Genomic DNA, 6,388 nt, shown 5'->3' with positions numbered 1-6,388 from the left:
TTTGAAAACTTGAAATGGGACATTCTGCATAATGAGTACTTTTACTTTTGATACTTTAAGTACATTTTTAATTCAGGACTTTTACTTGTAACTGAGTATTTCTACATTGCAGTATTGATACTTTTAAAACAAATTGAGTACTTTTCCCACCACTGCCGCCACCCACTGGTTAAAATAAATACATACATCAAACTATGCTGCAGTGATTCTCTACCTGATTGATTGATGATTGAATACTTTAGTATTAACAGTTTGCCAAAAAAAAGCACAGAAGTATACAGATTCATACAAAAGGATGCTAAAAGGATAACCCAAGAAAGCCTATAGCTTGTTTCCATTGGGTGTGTATTCAGCCCATCGAAACATTTAAAGACAAACAATAATATGCAATTATATGCAAAAACATCATATAAACGAGTAGTAATCAAAAAGAAAAAATGTGTTCAGTAAACAGTTGGGGGGTGGGAGGGGTCATTTCCGGTGATAAGCTTAGACTTTTTACAGGGGCCAGTTACAAATTGCAGCCATCTGTAAGTGCTCTTTTAGAGCGGTTTTATTTTTGATTGATTGAATACTTTATTTAGAAATGTGCAGAAAAAAAGCACGTGAAAGTACAGTTTAAATACAAGGTCAACTAAATAGGATTGAAAAGCCCATGGAAGCCAAATGGCTTGTTTCAAATGGGGACCCCATGTACTCAATTCATAGTGACATTAAATGACATTAAATATACACTACTATGCATTCAGAACATCATATAAACAGTTTACAAATTGAAAAACAAGAAACACTAAAATCAGTGGAGCTACCTCTGGTGTTTTTGAAGTACTTTGACAGGTACATGGGTATCTTAACGTTATGGTGTATCTTGTAGACCAGGCCCATTGCAAGTTGCTGTACTCTGTCCTCTACCCTGAGCCATCCAACCCTAGCAAAGTGAGCAGGGGTTAAATGAGTTGTAGATGAAAGGCCAAGAATTAGCCTTACCAGTTTGTTTTGGGAAGTCTGGAGCCTTGTTTTTAAGGCCTTTGTGGTGTTGCGGTACCATGAGGTTCATTCATAATCGAAGTGACCTTGGATACGGGCCCCTGTTAGAATCCTTTCTCTCTCTGATAAAAATACGTTTTTCTTAATACTGACTAGAGAGGAAATCCTATACAAAAAACGTGTTCTTTGGTTGACTTTTTTGATGACTCTTGTTGCCATTTTATCACTGGAGAGGTTTGCCTCTAAGATGGAACCTAGGTAGGTCATTTCCTCTTTTCTTGTGATAACATCATCACCTACTTTGATTGTGAATCTCTTGGCTTTGCCAAGATTAAAACTAGACCTAAAGAGAATGGATTCAGTTTTTCCCAGGTGTAATGATAGTTTGTTATCAGTGAGCCAGATGCGGATCGTATCCTTTCAACCTGCAGCCTGTTCCTTATTAATTTCAACAAGGACCCCCTGTTTGATATGCATATTAGAACTCTGTGTAGAACTCCCGTTTGATATGCATATTAGAACTCGTCCACACAATCTCTGACCCACCCGGCCCGTGGCTGCTGGAAGCCAGGTGGAAGAAAATGTCGAACCCATCAATTATATTGATCGGTCTGAAAGATTAGGAGGTGGAACGCAACCATACAAGAATTGCAGTATGCAAGGCATGCAGTGCTAGAACCACCAATGGAATTGCAACTACTTCGAACTTCTATTGACATTTGAAGAAGGTACACAAAAACAGGTAAGTCGATCCAGATATAAGTGACCTAAGCTAATGCTTCAAGAAAACTACTCTTTTATGGCCATGCATGCAGTAATAGTCTACTAATGTCATAATGTCTGTTAGTGTTAACTCATGTCGTATCTGAGGACACACATACAACATGCACACAGACACACACACACACATCCACACAAGGCCAATCACACACACATATACACGCACACGCACGCGCACACACACACACACACACACACACACACACACACACACACACACACACACACACACACACACACACACACACACACACACACACACACACACACACACACACACACTGTGCAGGATGAACAACAGAGTCTTTACCACAAAATGTACGCATGAAATTGAGGTGTTACATTCTGGGCGGGGAAAGTGAATGGAAAGTTTTCTGCATTTCTCTCATCAAAAGCTGTAGATGTTCAACTGACAAATAAACAAATGTATTTAGTTGTATTCAACTGATAATAAAATAAAAGGCGATAATAATGGAGACACTGTGGTATTAGATATCCATGATAATATAGTGGTAATAGTGTGGTATATGAGATAAGAATGATAAGCAGTGTATGATGTTTACTGACATTAATAATGAAACCATGGTATTATGTGGTCAGTAACTCAGGAAACAGGATGCTTTTAACATACATCTCCCCACTTCCTTTTCATCTGTTTTATTGTCTGCAGTAAAAACTGCAGTGCTGTTTGTATCATTTAGTAACATTTCTTGATGGTCATTGTATTATACTGTAAGTATGAATACATGTGTCATTTTAAAGAATCATATTGAGTCAAGAGTATTATCAGGTACGTACTTACAGTATTTTTCATAGGTCAGTAGAATGTATAATTAATTGACAGGAATAATGCTATTGTCAAGTTTTATTAAATGCTTCCACTGTTCAGTTTACAAGTTTGTAAAAAAAAACAGGGTTACAAAACAACATGTTATAAACAAACCACTTTAACAGTAAGGGTGTTTTTTGTCACATGCACAACTATACATCTGTGACAACACTGCAGGCAGTGACATTCTTATTTTACTTGACCACTTAAACCCTATACTTTGTTGACAAGGGTTTCATATGGCTCTATACTTGGCCTCCTCCTTTTCCCTCTACACCAAATCTCTTAGCTGAAAATGTGACGCAATGCGAGCTTGAGCCTTGTAGATCTGCTGTTTTAGCCCACTCTTCACCTACCATGGCATGCTCACAAAAGGGACTGTAGGGTTCAATTGGTCAACAGTGTGACAACATAAAAACAATATATTATACGGTGATCAACAATCCATATTAAATACAAAACAGCAAGTAGTATATATGGCATAATATAATGAAATCAAGTGAAATGTTATTAAAGGTCATATAGAAAAAACGGTAAACATGGAATTCTCATGGTTGTGGTAACGATTCAAAGTCAGGTTGTCAGACACAGCCAGGAGGATCAAAATGTCACATTAATAGTCTAGCTTTTTACTAAATACTTCTTCTACTTCTGCATTTTCTCGTTTAAGTGTGTATTTTAAGATTCTGCCAGGTAACAGGGTGAAATAATGTCCCATGGGATTCATTTTAAACCCTAATCTTACAAAAATCTTACCCAAACCCCAAAATGGAAACAATAGCAAAGCTTTAGAAGTATACAACAAATGAACACATTTTACATACAATTTGGACTCAAGAAATTCATGAAAATACATTAAGATACAAGCACATCTTGATTCTATAGTTCAGGGCAAAAATAGCAAAAAAAATGAGACTTGTAGAGACTTGATTTTTTTCCCAATTGATCAATATTTGTCTTTTCACTAAATACTTGGATTGTTTTGTTGTTTGGTTATTATGTTCATTTGCTATTTGCTCCTCTCCAGGGCGCTCTGCCAAAAGCATTGGATGCAGAGACACTGAAGAGCCATGCTTGGGCACTGGGAAGAGAAGTGCATGACATAAACTGTGACTAGCTGTGTCCTTAAAAGGATCCCTGGCTAATAAGCCTTATTTGCCTTAATACATTATAATTGACCTATATAACTACAAATAAAAAATAAAAACACGGTCAATATTTTATTCATTTAGAAATGGTCTTTTACTCAATAGGGGCCACACCCAAGTTGATGTATTTGTCAATGCGTGGAATTTATGGAATGCATGAGCTTATAAAAAACAACGTAAGACTTCCTAAGGTTAATATGTTTTACCAACTGCATTTTCTCGTTTAAGTGTGTATTTTAAGATTCTGCCAGGTAACAGGGTGAAATAATGTCCCAGGGGGTTCATCTTAAACCTTAATCTTACAAAAATCCTACCCAAACCCAAAAATGGAAACAATAGCAAATAGCAAAACTTTAGAAATATACAACATACAGAGACAAATAAACACATTTTCCCAATGCATTAAGATACAAGCACATCTTGACTCTAGTTCAGAGCACAAATAAAAAAAAAAAAAAAACAGAGCCGAAAATATTCCGATTTGTCTTTTTACAAAAAATTGAATTGTTCCCTTGTTTCATTATCATGTTCATTTTCTGTTCTATTTGCTCCTCTCCAGGGCGCTCTGCCAAAAGCATTGGATGCCAGGGGCACTGGAGAGAGATGCTTAGGCGCTGGGAAGCTTGTCTAACTGTGTCCTAGGTTTCATGACATGCTGGTCTACAAAACATTAAAAGTCTTTATCATGGTCCTTCAAACGTGTATTAAAAGGTTTTAACTGAGAAATCCACTCCAGTGAGCTATGGCAGTTTTTTTCTCTGTGTTCTGAAGCCTTTTCTGGTTGTCGCTGTTGAGGGATTTTGTCTGTCAATCATCGCCTCTGCTCCGCCCCCAAAAGCAGAAGGATAGGGGAGGGGAGGGGCGGGGTGGAGAGGGGGCGGGAATAATGGACTGTGACATCAAAGTCCATGAGCAAATCACAGCACTTTTTTGAGCATAATTATTAGGAAAACCCCAGACCACAGAAAATCCACTGAATGTTCAAAGTTGAGTTCCGAAAAATAGAAAATGTATGTAATTAAAGCAAAACATGGATTACAACACAAACCCTAATGGTTAATGTGATTATGTACAACAATGTGTACTTCTGTACAATAAAATGTTTGCGTTTTTCTCAGTTCCATTACTGACTATTACTGTTTAACTTCCCAAAGCAGAACACTAACATTAGTTAGCAGTTTTATCAGTGATAAAAGCTGCATTCTGGAACTTGTTTTTTTTATGAAAAACTTTATTTTAACCACTCTCCCTACTCTTCCATTGAGAAATGTAGACCCTGATGTAAGGTTGGACACCTACTGGTGGACAAGTAATAACTGCAGAAGCTCATAAGCACAATATCTCCCCTGGCCAATCAGGGACTGGCTCTTGATGAGCGGTAGAAATGAGGACTCTCACAGGGAGGACCTGGGTTTGAATCCCAGGTAGGACATACACTGTATGAGTTAAAGAGTGCAGCTTTAAGATGATTAACAGATCTTCTCACAGATCCAGGTGTTTGTCTGTGAACATTGCATATTTCTCCACTTTCCATCTGCAGGCCAATAGTAAGCACAACGCATGTCCACTTGGTCAACAGGATTTCCAGCAGCCCAGTACCTGTAGAATAAACATTTTAATCACATCCACTCAGTTACTCACATGTACAGTGACTTTGATGGAATTACTTTAGAAAAACTTGTAAAATGTCTCACGCTGTTATCAATGGTGATCCATCCTCCCATGCCCATGTCCTAGTCCTTTTCAGCCCAATCCAGGTGTGTGATGCTCCCTTCCAACACTTCAGTCCACTGAAGAAATCCTGATGATTTTTACATTGTTTTATTGCTTTCATATAAAATGAAAGCCCCCCCCCCTCACTCTCACACACACACACACACACACACACACACACACACACACACACACACACACACACACACACACACACACACACACACACACACACACACACACACACACACACACACACACACACACACACTTATGTAAAGCAACTTTGAGTACTCTGAAAAGTGCTATAAAAATGACAGGTATTATTATTATTGAGGTTTTCACTTCAATAATGGAATTAGATCACATGCATATGTGGATGAAGGTCACCTGCATGTAGCACACACTCACACACGAGCGCACACACACACACACACACACACACACACACACACACACACACACACACACACACACACACACACACACACACACACACACACACACACACACACACACACACACACACACACACACACACACACACACACACACACACACACACACCTGTTTATCTTGACTGTCAATGACCACCAGACGTGCTCCCATCTTCTGACATTGTTTTATACTTTCGTCCCAAGTTTTCTCTTCAGTAGAGATGTAATAAAAGACGTCTCCAAACTTCTGCCATCCACTGGAACATGACTTGTCTAAACATTAAAAAAATCAGTTCATCAGTTCTAACACATTAATGATATGATACTAAATCTGAGTAAGAACTGGGCTGAGTAATGTTAGAAGAATAACATATGGTTTCAGGTTTACTACTCAAAATATTTTTATGTGATAAATGTTTACTCAAATCCTTTTATAGAACAACATACCTGACAATGATGTAAATATCAATAATAATACACTAATTAATATTCCT

Source organism: Gymnoscopelus microlampas (assembly GCF_963454915.1).
Source record: "Gymnoscopelus microlampas genome assembly, chromosome: 1".
Classification (NCBI taxonomy): domain Eukaryota; kingdom Metazoa; phylum Chordata; class Actinopteri; order Myctophiformes; family Myctophidae; genus Gymnoscopelus; species Gymnoscopelus microlampas.
This window is presented reverse-complemented; position numbering follows the sequence as displayed.